The 15,966-nt window shown below is 37.6% G+C and overlaps 1 protein-coding gene across 5 annotated transcripts in view; it reads right to left on the bottom strand.

The window, feature by feature from the left end:
* EPS8 (epidermal growth factor receptor pathway substrate 8) overlaps positions 1-15,966 on the bottom strand; it is a 155,921-nt gene that overhangs the window by 82,462 nt on the left and 57,493 nt on the right. For 3 of the 5 annotated variants that reach the window (XM_036454561.2, XM_045587801.1, XM_045587799.1), the window contains exon 2: positions 10,236-10,313. The gene's annotated coding sequence lies outside the window, so the exon portion shown is untranslated. Of the gene's footprint in view, positions 1-10,235; positions 10,314-14,361; positions 14,501-15,966 lie in introns of those variants that run through there. The other 2 variants (XM_036454562.2, XM_036454559.2) reach the window with 2 other exon arrangements.

Here is a 15,966-nt window from a genome sequence, read left to right on the forward strand (position 1 = left end):
GGAAAATAATAGTTAAAAAGTTGGTTTTTTACCCCAAATCACAAGGTCACATAACATCTAAAGGATTTCTTTCTTTTACTATAAATTTATTATACATGAGAGTACATACATTTGTATAGAAGAGAACTAACAGTGTAGCTTTTACACAAGAAAGGAAAGACATTGGATTTTGGAAGTTTATGAAGTAAAGGCAGGCAATAACCAGATTATTAGAAATAATATCAAGATAAAGGCAAAGGTAGTACTAGAATAAAGACAATGGACCCTAGAGCTTCAAAAGGATCACAAAGTTCTAAAAGGGAGTGGCATCACCTTGATTTTTGTTTGCCAAGTCCATGTCTATTACAGAATATTTACCTATGGGAACATATTTCCAATTGTGTAATGGCAATCAAGAAAAGCAGAGCTGACTCTTATACCCAACTATGAAGCAACATGTTTTGTTTTGTTTTGTTTTGTTTTTTAATATATTTTATCAATTTTTTTTTCAGAGAGGAGGGGAGAGAGATAGAGAGTTAGAAACATCCATGAGAAAGAAACATCAATCAGCGGCCTCCTGCACACCCCCTTCAGGGGATATGCCCGCAAACAAGGTACATGCCCTTGACCTGAATTGAACCTGGGACCCTTCAGTCCTCAGGCCCATGCTCTATCCACTGAGCCAAACCGGTTAGGGTGAAGCAACATGTTCTTAAATACAAGGGGGCATATGAATTATTATGAAAAAAATATATAAAAAAGTAAAAAAACAGGCTATGAAATTGTAGAGATTCTCCACTTTACCTCTATGAAACAGAATAATACACAGACACTTTTCCTCTAACTTCTGTGGGAAATACATTCTCTCAAAAACTTCAACAAATCAACTTAAAAACATATACTGCTTTTTCTAACAAAACCTTGAGTTTGAGGGGAAAAGATTTCAGTTTTTCTCAAGCTACTAAGCTGTCAGCATAGTTTAAACTCAGCAACCTCTTTTAATAGCTTCAATATATTAAAGTCAAGAGAGAAACATGGTGTTTCTGATAATACATTATTTTCTTATATTTGGTCTCACGTCTTAAAGTAGTTTTTTTTTTTAAGTCCATACATTTTGTGTTATATAAGCAGTAAAATTCTATGAAGAGTATCAAGATTTTAAGTGATCTTTTGGCCTTCCGATGAGCTAAAATGAAATCATTTCAGAAGTTTTTATAGAAAAAATTTGGATCAATCTAATAGTACTCCCTTCTAAAACTTAATTTTTATTATTATTTTTGACCTAAGTCCTACCAAAGTAACCCACCACCCTCAAGATCACATCAAATTCTATTGCACAGCATGGTGCTCCTGTGATCTGGCCCTTTGTACCCATACAGCTCCTTCTTTCACCATCTCTTCCTTCTTGCCGTTACCCCTGCTCCCTCCAGACCCACCACTCAAATCCCTCCTAAACTCACTATGCATGAGCCATAATTAAGTACTTTTCAGACTCTTGCCATAAGGGACATCGTCTATCTGGAATATCCTTCCACCCACAAACTTCTGCCACCTTCACCTGGCCAACTCCTAATCCTACTTTAGACCTCAGAGCTGGGGGGCCTGATTGCTCTACAGCAGGACAGATGCCCCTCTCACATGTTCCCATAACACTTGAGTCTAACACTAAGGTGCATGTATCATGCTGCAGGAACTTCCTATTTTCTTGTTTGCACACAGGAGTTTACATTTCTTGAGAGCAGGGCTAAATAATTTTAATGAATACCAAGTGCTAAGCATAGCACCTGACATGAAGTAAATTGTCAATAAATACTTATTTAACGGATAAACAGTATGCCCTTAATTATTTTTTATTTGAACAAATTAAGATGTTTATTTCAAATCTTAACATTGAATGAAACAATGTTCTAAAAGCAAGAAAATTTAGTATGAAATATGTTAACTAAAGCGTTAAAAACTGAAAATACTTAGCATCACTAACTTATAACGATAGCCACTTAGGGAAAAGAGCCAACCCTACCCCCCAAAAGTCTCTCCAGGTTACTGACATTCACACTGTAAAACGATGTCTCCTTTCTCCTGCCTCCCATCTTGACTTCTCTTATTCCCAACTATCTTCCATATGTTCCCCAAATGGACTGGGAAATGAAGTCCTCTTCTCATCCTATCTTCTCACCTCTCGAATTCTGCCTGACACTCTCTGATGGTGAGCAGCAGTCCTACCAGCACCCATCCACTCTCTGTGAGAGTTGAGAAAATATCATTCCTGGGACGTCCTAGATGTCAACTTGATTTAGGTTTGCGTGGATTTAGAAAGAGTACTCCATGCTGAAGTCAATACTATTCCTTGCTTTGCCAGGTCTATTTCTAACTCTGTGCCTTGGGCAGGTCACTTACACTAGTTCCCCCATTAGTGCTGATGAGGCTGGGAGCCAGGGTCTCTCCAAGAGGTCTCTGCAGCTCTGAAGCCCTGGTCCATTCACTCAGTGACATCAGTGACAAGGGCCAACATATTAGCTAAGTGACCTGCTTCCTGTCAGATGCATTCACCCATGAAGGCCACCTGACGGAACAGAACCCAGGAGAAAAGTACCCTTTCTTGTCATTTGTGGGGAGGGAAAGTTACTTAACACGTGCAGCGCCCAGTTACTGGTGACTGACACTATACTTTCCATCCGCAAGACAAAACAGACTGGGCGCAGCACGTGTTATGTAACTTTGATGACTGGAAGTTACCCTCATAAACTCCAAACCTGACTACAAATAAAACATGTGACGACATGAGGAGTTCCATATTTTTCTTTTTTTACAACTTAGCTACTAAAAAAAAACCCTGGGAATAGCACATGGCAGCACACAGTCGTTCACTCCAGTTAGCTGGGAAGAAACAATCAATTTCCCTGCTCTCCCAGGAACTGAAGTGATTTCATTCCGGGATGCTAAACCAAAAATGTTTCCAGGAAACAGGTGTTTGAATTTTATGTGACATGAGACTCGGTGTTAACAAGAGTGGCGCTTGATCTCAACTGCCACTGTTGTCACTTCAAGGAAGGCCAACTTCGCCAAGAGCCACATGGCTGCTTCCCTGCTGGGAGGGAAACAGGATGAAACAAAGGGGCACACTCTTGTAATGGCTGCAGGCGCCAAGGCAGAAAGTCAGACTCCAACCAAAGCTCAATCCTTAAGATTAAAAAAAGAAGGAAAAATGACCAGCTATCAGTCTACTAACATAAGTGGACAAAGGATGCACAGCACCGATCACTACCCACAAATTATCCCGAAGCATATCTACTGACCTTGCGAACCTCACATGACAATAATATGCTCTTATGAAAAACAGAGTCCTACTTGCTGCTCCCTAAGAGCAGGGGTGAGCAAACTTGCCCATAAAGCAATTTCCTACCACCCAAAGACAACTTCCTTAGCCCTAAAAAAATCAATATTTCTGCCAAGAAGGAAAATGCTTTGTGGGTATGTTTTTTTTCAGAGCTACTGGAAACAATAAAAACTTACTGAGTATATCCCAATGCTTTCATTGTGGAATTGTGTCATAGTGACAGGAACTTGTTGTGAAGATAGGCAGCCTTGATTGTAAGTCCTGACTCTACCATCTCCCTGTGACTGTAAACAGATCATACCTTCTCTAAGGCCCTGTTTACTCATCTGTAAAAATGAGAAGACTGTTAGCTAGATTATATGCAAAATCACCCGTAGATCACTTAAGATACATTGTCTACACCTGTATCTATCAGTTCCTTTTTGACCGACCTGTAGGTCTCTACTCTTACCCTAAACATCCTTCGTATTAGCAGTTTTATATGTTATATCTATCGATTCTACAATTTCCACCCTGTTTTTAAAGTCCTCCCTGACCAACTCAACATTAACAACTTCTAGTCCTTTGGCAATTATTTATCGTGTTTTGTGTTTTTTAGTGTGGCTATGAAGAACCACTCTGATTTAGTCCTTTGTATCTCTGACACAGCTCCAAAATTTGGCAAACTAGCACAGTGTTTCGCAAAATACATCCTGTGCTAACATTGTGCTATAGTTTTATATGTGTGCTAAAGAAAGTCCATAGAATTTTACTGACCAAAGGAACATTACTATCAATATAAATGTCCTCTAAAATAGACACAAATGACCACCTGACACAAATGACTCTTATCTGAAGCAAAACTGTTGTGAAATAGAAACTAATACAGAAGTTCAAAATTGAATTAAATATTTTAAAAATTAACTTGGCAGAATTTCTACAGTTCCAATTAGATAAGACCCCCTCAGTATTAACTGAGTTGAAATACCAATTTAAGAATTGCTGTTGGTGTGGCCATGTATCAATTATGATTTTTAACATCTGATCGGAAAAGCAGAACTTTGGTGAAAGTACGCCTATTTATATCAAGGAGGTTCAGAACTGACTCAGAGGAAAAAGTATTATCCTCTGACTCACTAGGACCACTTCCTGAAACACCCAGTGTTTTTCTTGGAAGGAAGTCAAAAAGTGGCATTTCTTTCAAAAACTGATTAGACAAAATTGAAGTCAAAAACAAAATGGACAAAAACTATCAATTTCCCTAAGCCTACCAGGTTTCAAAATAGAGACCATCCCATAAACATATATTATCTGGCCACAAAAGGGAAAACTTTAAATATACTAAAAAAATACTAGATAATCCAAGGTATATTATAATAAATAAACCATTGAAGATTTGCACATATCCCTTTTTATACCATAATCTCTTAATAATAAACAACGTTATGATTTTAATCTGCACAATTAACTAATACTTTAGGCTTTTGAAATAGTCATCATTTTTCCAGGTAATTCTTTTTTCCTCCCTGAATAAACTGTGTGGCCAATATTTCATAATAATTTACAAAAATCAGTAAATAGCACTCAAGAGCTTATATGGGCCAAACATTGTTATACATTCTAGGCCCCCATTAATTCAAATGATAATCACTATTCCTCCAAACAGCAGATTCTATTATTATCTATATTTTACAGATGAGGAAACTGTGGTGCAGAACCATCCCTTCCCCACTATCACATGTGGTAAAGCCTCAAACCCAAACAGACCAATGGAAGAGCCCGGACTATGTTTCCACAGGATTCTGTGATTCCCCACCCCCACACTGGGATGCCTGCTAAAACTTAAACATACTTATGCACAGAGACACATGCACCTGTATAATTACACATATGTACATATGTTTAAGCATTTCACATTTACAAAATCTGTGCCAAAATGTATGTATGTCCTTTTCATATATTAGTTTATTAATTCTCTTGTGACTACAGTATTATATCACTAGGATTTGGGTACAAATAAAACCAAACCTTTAATCTAGAAGAACAACAATTACTTAGGTAAGCTTTGAAACATTCCACTGTCCAGATACATTTATGTCAGTTTCCCTTGTTTTTTAGTTCTAAAATATTGGAAGCATTTCAAAGAATTATAAAAACACCAAAATGATTCTGCTCTGGACACAGGCCTTAGGGGAGAAAAATAACACATAACATTTCCTTCTTCAAAACAACAAGCAATTATACTGAATCTTGCTGTTTGTTTCCTCTTGAGTAATCTAGACTGGAGGGATTTCAAACACCTGACTCTCAGTATTTTGCTTTCAGTAGAAAGACCATCCTTTCATGTGTCAAGTCAGCTAATAAGTGTTCACTCATATCTATAACTGATTCATAGAAACTAGTTTAAATATTAAATGACTGCACATTTCTAGTTCTTAATATTTGAAAAAGAAATTCCAAGTTAGCTAATGATGCAGACTATGCACTTTGAAATCAGCCACAGTCACTCTGACCTTCCTATTACTAAGGAGCAGTTTAAGAGAAGGGCAAAGTTACCCCATAAAGCAGCAGCCCAAGGAAATGCAATATTCCTAGTGGTAGCACCACTCTGGGGGTGCTGAAGATTCAGAGGGGCTCTTGAAAGCCTGCCAGTGTGATTTTAGGGCCACAACAGAGTCATCCTGCTTCCTAAACGTATATCATTTATCCAAACAACAGAGTGGATGAAATTCTATTCCTGGAAATTAATTCATTCGTATGAGTCAAATGGAGTAGTGCCCTCTGTTTGACTATGTTCCACCCTCACACACCATTCTCACAGTATATGGAAGGCATAAGAAAAGACAATGTATATCAGAAATTACTTTTTATGATATAAATTCGTCATTGTACCCAAACTTACAATGAAAGTATCTTAATTTAGAAGTTCAACTTCGAATATGAAGAAATAAGCCCCCAAAATAGGTAGTATTTGAGTTTTTAACTTAATTAAACCTCTAAGCCTGATTATCATGTTACTTAGTTACCCAAAGAACCTAGGATCATGTGTTTTAATACCAAACACCCTCACTCCAACTGGTCATTTTTAGAAAAGTGGCTATATTCATTCTTTGTCCAATTTTTTCCTGATGTTGCAATAATGCAAATTCCCTTTTCCACCTCAGAATTCTATCCAGGTAAAGTGCTCTCCATTCTTTTTTCCTGACCTTTCTGTGCAGACTGTCTGCAGGTCAAGCTCCATTCTGATGCCTTGACAACTGTTAAGTGGCCTATGGTAGGAAGGGATTAGGGCCAGTCTGCGTAGTTTAATATAATTAGGTAGTCTTCAGAAAGGAGACTAGCAGCTGTCATCCAGGCAATCCCTGTACTCATAGTTATACCAGAAATTGTCAAGCAAAATATCCATTCTCTATAAATTCAGTAAATCTTGCTGAGGGCTTTATAGTGACGAACAAAACAGATGTAATCCTGTCCTCAGAGCTGATAGGGAATACGATGGCCTTTTTTGACATTTCCTTGAATTTGCCAAGCTCCTTCCATCCTGGAGGCCTATCACACTCTGTCTGGAATCATTATCCTCTTTGTCTTCTCTGTCTAACTCCTGTATCTCAGCTTAAACGACCCCTCTGGGGAAGTCTTGCCCAGTCCCACCAATCTGTAAGATCCCTCATTACATGTTTTCATAGCACCCTGAAATCTTCTTTATAAAACGTTACAATTAAACACATGGGCCAATATTTGCTTAATATCTGCTTTTCAAAAATCCACTGCTGCCTGGCACATTTTCTATTGATGTAGACTCACTTTTCTATTTTGCACGTTATAGTGAAAACATTTTAAATCTCATATTTCTTTAAATTTTTCTTTATATTTTATTACTCTAAATACAGTGTATTCAAAGATCTTCCTTCATGTGTAAATGATATAATAAAATTACACAGTTCTCCAACCCATCCTATTTTCTGCTTGTAAAATTCAACTGATTTGTTTATATCTTATAATTAGCTAAAGTTATAACAAATGTTTACATCTGATATCTATTTAAATATTTTCAAGCCAGAACTGTGAACAGACATACTCAAATTTTTACAAACCAATTTTCTCCACAATTTTATTTGGGAGATTCAGGCAAACATGAGTCTCATTATTAAATGTAAAACTTTAATCTAACTTAGCCTCCATGAGCCTAATTCCATCCTTTGTTTTGTTTTGTTTTGTTTTAATAATTCCTTATTGTTGAAAGTATTACATATGTCCCTCCCCCCCCCCATTGACCCCCTCCAGCCAGCCCTGGCCCCTGACCCCCTAGTTCTATCCTTTGTAAAGTAGTTATACTTTTCCAAGGTTATAAAGTACACAAAACCCCTAGCAAAATATCATACTAAATAAATATCAATTCCTTTGTTCAAGTGTGTCTGTGTGTGGGGGGAGTGGGGAGGGGAGGGGGGAGGCACATGTCTAAAAATGTAGCCCTCTATGAATACTAGAGGCCTGGTACATGAATTACTGGGCGGGGGTGGCGGGAGGATGTCCCTCACCCGGCCTGTGCCCTCTCGCAGTCCAGGACCCCTCGCTCCTTACTGCCTGCCTGCCATGGAGGCTGGAGAGACTCCTGCCACTGCCACTGCCACTGCGCTCACCGGCCGTGAGCCTGGCTTCTGGCTGAACAGCACTCTGCCTGTGAAAGCGCACTGACCACCAGGGGGCAGCTCCTGCATTGAGTATCTGCCCTCTGGTGGTCAATGCGCATCATAGCAACTGGTTGTCCCGCTGGTTGTTCCACCATTTGGTCAATCTGCATATTAGGGTTTTATAATATAGGATAATACCAGTTTCCATTACCTAATCTAATTTCCTAAAAAGTATGGAGTATAACTTTTTTTGTTCATGGACTATATATCAGGTCAAAGGCTGACAAACTTTCTGTAAAGGATCAGTTTGGGGTTTGTGGGCCACAAATGGTCCCTGTTGTTATTCTTTGTTTTCATTTTTGTTTTTAATAACCTACTAAAAATGTAAAAACCATTCAGGACCCCTAGAAAACAGCCCACTAGTCAGTTTGCTGACACCCTGCTTTAGGTTCAAAAACACTCATTAATTCTTAACATTCACCATTATACTTATCCTATTACCTGTATCATATTTGGCTCTTAATCTACCCTGAACTGAAAAACTATTCTCTCTACTTTTTATTAAAACCTCCAGTTTAACAACATTGATTAAACACTTGTTTACATGTGAGGTAACTGACTACCTAAAAAATAGTAATTCTATATATATAATAAAAGCTTAATATGCAAATCAACCAAACAGCAGAATGACCGGTTGCTATGATGCACACTGGCCACCAGAGGGCAAGCGCTCAACACAGGAGCTGTCCCATTCCGTAGGCCACAGGCCAGCCAAGGTGTGTGACAGCAGGGGCCTCACCAGTCACCTGCAGAGGGAGGCGACTGGCAGGAGGTGGGGCTGGTGAGCGGGCAGGACCAGCTCAGCCAAGACGGGTGCCAGCAGGGGTCCCCTGACTGCCCCGCCAGTCCTAGGGATCCTACCTGTGCACAAATTTTGGGCACCAAGCCTTTAGTATGTACAATAAAAGAACAAATAAAGCCTTTTGAAGGTTTCCTCTAGTGTCTTTTTCCTGTGTGTGTGTGTTTTTTTCCTGAGCCTACTACAAATCGGGATTTACCACATAAACAATTTATTATCCTCATGACCTCAAATATCTCTTACCATATTCCTGTGTAGAAATTGGTGCTAGTTTGAGTTTCTTTATAAGAATCTGATTAGACTTCATGTACCATAGAAATAGAGTAGCCTCCTGCTTATTCTCCAGTAAGCTCCCTACTTCCAATTGTAGCATATTCTGATAAATTGACTTCTTTGTCCCTAACTTCCAACACAATCATTTCTTTTCTTTTTCCTTAGTTCAGCTCATCCCCTTATTGCTAACTGTCCAATTTTTCTCCCTTTTTATGTATAATCCCAATGGGATAAAACTCTGTTATTGCTCTACCTCTGACCATCTGGGTATTTCTTGGGCTGAGTACCTTTCTTTCTTCCTTCATCTATAATAGGAATTAAAACAGTGATGCCATCCAGACACATTAGGTGCAAAGGAAATACACATGCGGAAGTTGTTTATTTACAGTCTACAAAGAACCCTGAGAGACCACGGAGGTCTGTAGACGTTACACTTGATTTAAGAACAGGCTCTGCCATTTATATATATGAGTTACCCACCTTGGGCAAGTTAACCCCTCTAAGCCATTTACTCCTCATCTGTAAAATAAGGACAGTAATAACACCTACTTTATAGTGTTTATAAAAATTATGTGGCATAATCCATGTCCAGCACTCATCATAGTACCTACTACATAGCAAAGGCCCCAAAAATGTTCAACTTAATTATTACTTAAGGGTAAGATATATTTTTACTCCAGGGACCACAGGCCTTTTATTATTAACATCCATTTCTCCTTACATTTGAGCCTATCTATGTTTCCACTGATAAAGGTATTGTGCCCCCGCCCCACCCCACTTTTTTTTTTACAGTACTCATAAAACAAGTTCTTTGACATTTTTCTCTGTGGTACTAGGTCCCTCCTTACAGGGACTATTTAGTGTCTTTCAGCATTAAAAGAGAGGAGAGAGGGAAGTTGAAATGAAGAAGAAAAAGAGAGACAGCGAGAGAAAGAGAGAAAAACTACCAGTTCATTCTTTGTATGTTATCCATTAGTACAGTCAGTTCTGTTATAATGCAACATATGCATTCCTGAAAACCACAGTGCTATGCAAATCACGTCATTAAAACCACAGGGCTTATGGGGGAAATAGTGCGACACATAAAATAAGAAAGGAACCTAATAAAGACCATAACACAGCGTTACATATGTTAAATGGTTAAAAGGAAATAAAAAACTGCAATATGGCACCTTACCTTGAAAAAGACATGAACTTTGCTTGTAGGAAGGGCTGTAGCTGGTGAGTTATTGTGAAATGACGGGAGAAGAGTTACCTGAAATTGAAGGGAAAGTTATAAAATGAGATGGGGATGGCAATAGCTTACAATATGCAGTGAAGTAAGGTAGCCAGAAGATATCTGAGGTGCATACTTGTATATTCCTATGTGGCTTGGTGAAGTTTCCTGTGTTCACTTACTATCCGCTCAGATAAAATCATACATAACAAATGTAAGATTTATATTGTACTCAAATTGTTCCTTAATATCAACAATATCCCATTTTCAAAACAAGCATGATAGCAGAACTGACAGTACTATTCTGAAACTATGAACTTTTGAAAAACGTTCTGACTCAAAACTAGTCACTGTTACAAAGCAAATGTTACTCTTCGATTACCTATTCAGCCCAAAGCTTTTACCTAGAAAAAGTCATTCTTTCCTTGTCAGTCTTAAGCCACTAACCACCACCTAGGACTGCTCTTTGTTTCTTCAGCTTCCGCTGTGGGCAGCAGCTCTGATGGAGAGAACCACACCACACTCGTTTAGATCTCTCGTTGATTCTCTGTTCCTAATGTCCGTTCCACAAGAGCAGTGAAACGTCTTTCAGTCAATAATCCACTATCATGTTAGTCATCCCACTTATCCAGTCACCCAATATTGACAATGAGCATCTACTGAATACAAAGGGACATGGGAGATACAACATGAAACCACAACCAATAAGAGAAAGAGACTTAACTCAGTGGATCATTTAAAGTCAGACAATGTTACATAGGAGGTGTGAAAACATTATAACACGTGTAAAAATAACACTAACACAGGACAGAACAAGAAGTACTTGAAGAAAATGCAGAAAATACATAATAGATTACTTTTAATGTTGAAAGAGGGGGCCAGAAGAAATTTAATGGGGGTGACTGGTAGTCCTTAGGATGATATAATTTTGGGGTACGAGGCAGAAACTCCCAATTGTGGTATGGGTAAAGAGAAAGATGGGAAGATGGAGGTATAAAGCACAAAGATTAAAAAGCTTAAGCCAAAAAACAAGGTACGTGGCTACGAATGATGTTACCTATCAAATTTTGAGTTTTATATGATGAGAAATAGGGGAGTCACTGACAGTTTTTATCCAGAAGAGTGCAACATCAGCTATGAATGCGAAAAAGGAGACCTACTGGCTTTCACAAACCCAGGCTGTGAATAAATTGAGAGACTACATTCAAGTCTTTGGAAGGAGAGGGAAGAACAGCAGGAGGGCTTTTTCCAACTACAATCCCAGGCTTTGTGTCCAAGATTGATATGCATGGGCTCTCCTTAATGGACACTAACTGTGTCATTAGGTCCGGTAAATTGTATAAAACAGTGGAATACAGAAAAATTACTTGCAAATGAGGGCAAAGTATTTTTTTAGAAACAATAAGAAAAACAAAGAATGCAATGCAATACTAATAGTAATAATGTCAGATTTTTAAATATCATTAGAATTGCATAATGAATAGAGCTAAATAATATGACCTTGAATTACATAAATATCTCACATAATGCATTTTTAATATGCAAAAAAAAACTATGGAAATGTTCCTAAAAGCAAAGCCTTCTTAGACAAATGTTTGTGTGAAATCTCGCAAGCTTAAGAAACACACACAGCAATTCAGCTTAGATTTTACATTAGCAAGTACAGAAAGGAAGTATTTCACAGAATGCCTTAAATTTTAAAAAATATATTAAGAATTAAAACTAACACAAGTTTCTTCTAATCAAATTCCCAAATCTAGTCAATATATCCCATACACAAGATTCTGTATACAAATGTCACACTATTAAATAAAATAAAAAGTATAATTTCTTCACATAGCTGAGAAGTCCATTTTTAAGTTCTTACATATAAAATGAAACAATTAAAAGTATTGTACATACACAGCCTGCTAGTGTGGGTCAGTGGTTGAACGTCAACCTATGAAACAGGAAGTCACTGTTCAATTCCCAGTCAGGACACATGCCCAGGTGGTAGGCTCCAACCCCAGTAGGGGGCATGCAGGAGGCAGCCAATCAATGGTCCTCTTTCATCATTGATATTTCTATCTCTCTCCCTCTCCCTCTCTGAAATCAATAAAAATTTATGTTTTAAAAGACACATTCACAAACTTCACTTTAAATAAATTTTTAAAAATACTTGTTTAGTTAAATTAGAACTATTCTATAAGGTAAATAATCACGAGTATATGATCACCTACTTTATCATATCACCTACATGAAATTTTTATGCAATTCAAATTATTACTTACAAGACTAAAGTACAAGGAGCTGACTTATGTTCCCCTAAAACCCCAAGCAAATTCCCCTAAGGAAATCTCATACCTACCTTGATGAAGTAATGACACAATTACGTTGAAAAATAAACTAAAAAGGAGACTTCGCAGCATAATTTATTTCAGAATTATTTACATAAAAATGAGTCTAAATGTCTTATCCTCTCCACAGTCATTTCCTCTTATGTGCAATTTACTTAAACTGAAGAACTGTTTCCAAGGGTAGCTGTTGAGAAACAAACTTTTAAAGCACTCCCAGGCCAGGACCGGTTTGGCTCAATGGATAGAGCGTCAGCTTGGGGACTGAAGGGTCCCGGGTTCGATTCCGGTCAAGGGCATGTACCTTGATTGCGGGCATATCCCCAGTAGGGGGTGTGCAAGAGGCAGCTGATCGATGACTCTCTCATCGATGTTTCTAACTCTCTATCTCTCTCCCTTCCTCTCTGTATAAAATCAATAAAATATATTTTTAAAAATAAATAAATAAATAAAATAAAAAATAAATAAAGCACTCCCGGTACAATAGCCTCCTTTAGGGGAGAATAGGGTGGGCAGAGAACAAAATATTTACATACCATTCCCAGGGCACATATGAAATTTATATTCCACTAACATCTGCCATAAAATTTGGCCTGTAAAGCTGGCCAAAGCTTTGTCACAAGGGTAAAACTAAATCAGGCCATAAATATCCTAAGTCACCTCACCTATTGATTCTACCAAGGCTGCATTTGATGCTAGTACAGGTGGTGAAAATTTATGTGCATTGATAATTCTCCTATGATGTAGAAAGTCTTACTTAAAAACAGACCCTTTAAAGGAAAATCAACATTTTCAAGAATGTATTTCAAAAAGGATCAATACAGCCATAACCTCAGCACTTGAACTCAAGAATGTATTACATTTCCCAGTGCCAAAACATGGATGTAACCAGTTATTTACTTTTGTTCTCTATCTAGCATATTGTGATATATTTGTTTATAAATGCTAAAATTTAGCCTTGCACCCAATTCCTAAAAACAGAACAATAACCAAAAGGCTCTGACTTAAATTATATTAACAAATTGATAAGAACTACAAAAATATATTAAGAATTACATATATTTGCCACTGAGGTCAAATTTTATGTTTAAAACATAAAAAGTACAAAATTGGATTTTTTAAAGAGTTGTTCTTTTAAAACTCCCATTAATTGACTTTTTAAAACGTTTACAAGTTCCATTAATATACAGGGTTTAAAAAAAAAAACTCTAAATACACATATTCACTACATTTCAGGCCCAAGAAAATGTTTACACAGAAATTTGGCAGTGTTAAGTCTGTGGAATCAAAGCCAATAACAACCTAAGAAGCTGAACTCGGTTAATAAGCAAATTTTCATAGTACAACTAACATTGTGTAAACAATCCAAAGCAGTTAATATTTATAGGATAATCATAGTCTTTTGCATATCATATTAATTTAAAAATAACTGTGTAAAAGCCTGCTATGTCTGTACTTTCCCAACTGTTAACAGTCAACAGATATCTTCTTAGCTATTTTTTGGGGTAACTTATTCTCTTAAACACCCTGACCTAAGGGGAGAAAACCCTTTAAATCTCCATCTCCATAAGCAAGCAGCCAGGAGACAGGACCCAATTTCACCAAATTCAGAATCCACTTGGAATTCCAAATGGGAATTTAAAAGATTATTAAAGAGCTTACAGAGACTAAAAGGTCTACAAATATCCTCAATAATAATTATGCCTTTGAGAGCCCTCCTTAGCAAAGAAAATATTTCACAAACTCCAACTTACCTACCCACGCAGCCCAGGCAAAACTCCGCTAAGTAGTCCTCCGGGCATACTGAGAGGGCATTTCTCTCACTTCACTCTTGGTGCCAAATGACCTTTGGCTTATCAACAGAGAGGGTGGAGCTGGATGCTTCAGTTTCAGCAACATACCATACTGAACAAAGTTTCTCCTTTGGTTTCTCCAGGGAGTTCACTAAGACTTCCTCTTCTTGTTAAGTAAGTAAACACAGCCGCTAGTGCATTTCTAACTCTTCCCTAAAGTGGCAGATTAAAGCTTTAAATGATGCAAGTAATGATGGTTAACACTGATTGAGAACTTATTATGTGCTCTAAACTAACACTATTACAGATAGACACTATTATTACTCCCATTTTGAAGAGGTGGAATCTGAGGACTAGAGGTTAATCAGTAAATTGTAGGAATTTCAGATTAGCAACTAGTCTAATGAAGACTTTCCACTATCAGCAGAAAAGATGAAAAGGAGTATAACAAATTTTAAAAATAAAATACACAGTATACTTGCTATAAAGAAAATTATGGGACATGGACAAAGTGGTAAGCACAAAAGCAAATACTGTCAACTGTGGCTGCCAGGAATGATCACCGGGGTCTCCTTAGGGCTTACTGCTACTTGAAATTGGTAATGCGAAGTCTCAGGAAGAAGAGATCAGATTGAAGTGCTCTCTGACAAGCTAGATTTCCGGCCCTGCTTTTCGAAAGAAAAACTTGAACAACTGTAGGTAGCAGCCTGATGCTAAGCAGAGGCAGAAGAGGGCTTGGGGCAGGTATAAAGTTGGTATCGAGGTCCTTCCATAGAACCAGAGCCATCTTCAAGGACTGTAATCGCAGTTAAAAGTGGCGAGTGGAGCAGAACAAGCCCACCCTTGTCTTAGGAAGACTTCAAGGGAGCTTGTCCCTGAGAGGTCTGGATGAGAGGGCAAGGGAAATGCTACATCCAGAAATTACAAGCCTACACCTGTGACACAACAGTTTTGAAGTTTGGATCTTATTTGTACGAGAATCTCCAAGCTAAGAAATTAAATAAATTGGGTCCTGGGCTAGTGATATCCTTGGACTATTTGGAATAAACAAAACAGGAAACCATTATAAATAACACTCCATAAACAAGGCCTAGCTTTATAAATGCCATGTATTTCTACAAGCTAGAAAAGTAAACCAAACAAAACAAAAACAAAAAAACAATCCCCTTGAAGACGAGTTATAATTTAGGAATTACAAAATATGTGAGAAAATTATTTACTGTGATTGAGCATTAACAGATATACCAAACAAAATTTAGCCCTCAACTATTCTTTAATATGAAGATGCAAAAATAAAAGCACAATTATTAAAGAGATGGAGGAAGGAAAAAAGCCTATAAAGAATAGAAAACTGGACAAAAAGAGATAAACCAAAGAACTTACATACTTATATACACAGCCCATGGACATGGGCAATACGGTGGTAAAGACCTGGGGAGTGGGGAAGGTAGGGACTGGGAGAAGGGGAGTAAAGGAGGGGAAATAGAAAACATCAGTAATACTATCAAATACTATTAATCCAGTTATTAATAACAAGAAAGGAACAAAGAAAAGGCCAGATATTAT

Source organism: Pipistrellus kuhlii, unplaced genomic scaffold, assembly GCF_014108245.1.
Source record: "Pipistrellus kuhlii isolate mPipKuh1 unplaced genomic scaffold, mPipKuh1.p scaffold_m20_p_3, whole genome shotgun sequence".
Lineage (NCBI taxonomy): Eukaryota > Metazoa > Chordata > Mammalia > Chiroptera > Vespertilionidae > Pipistrellus > Pipistrellus kuhlii.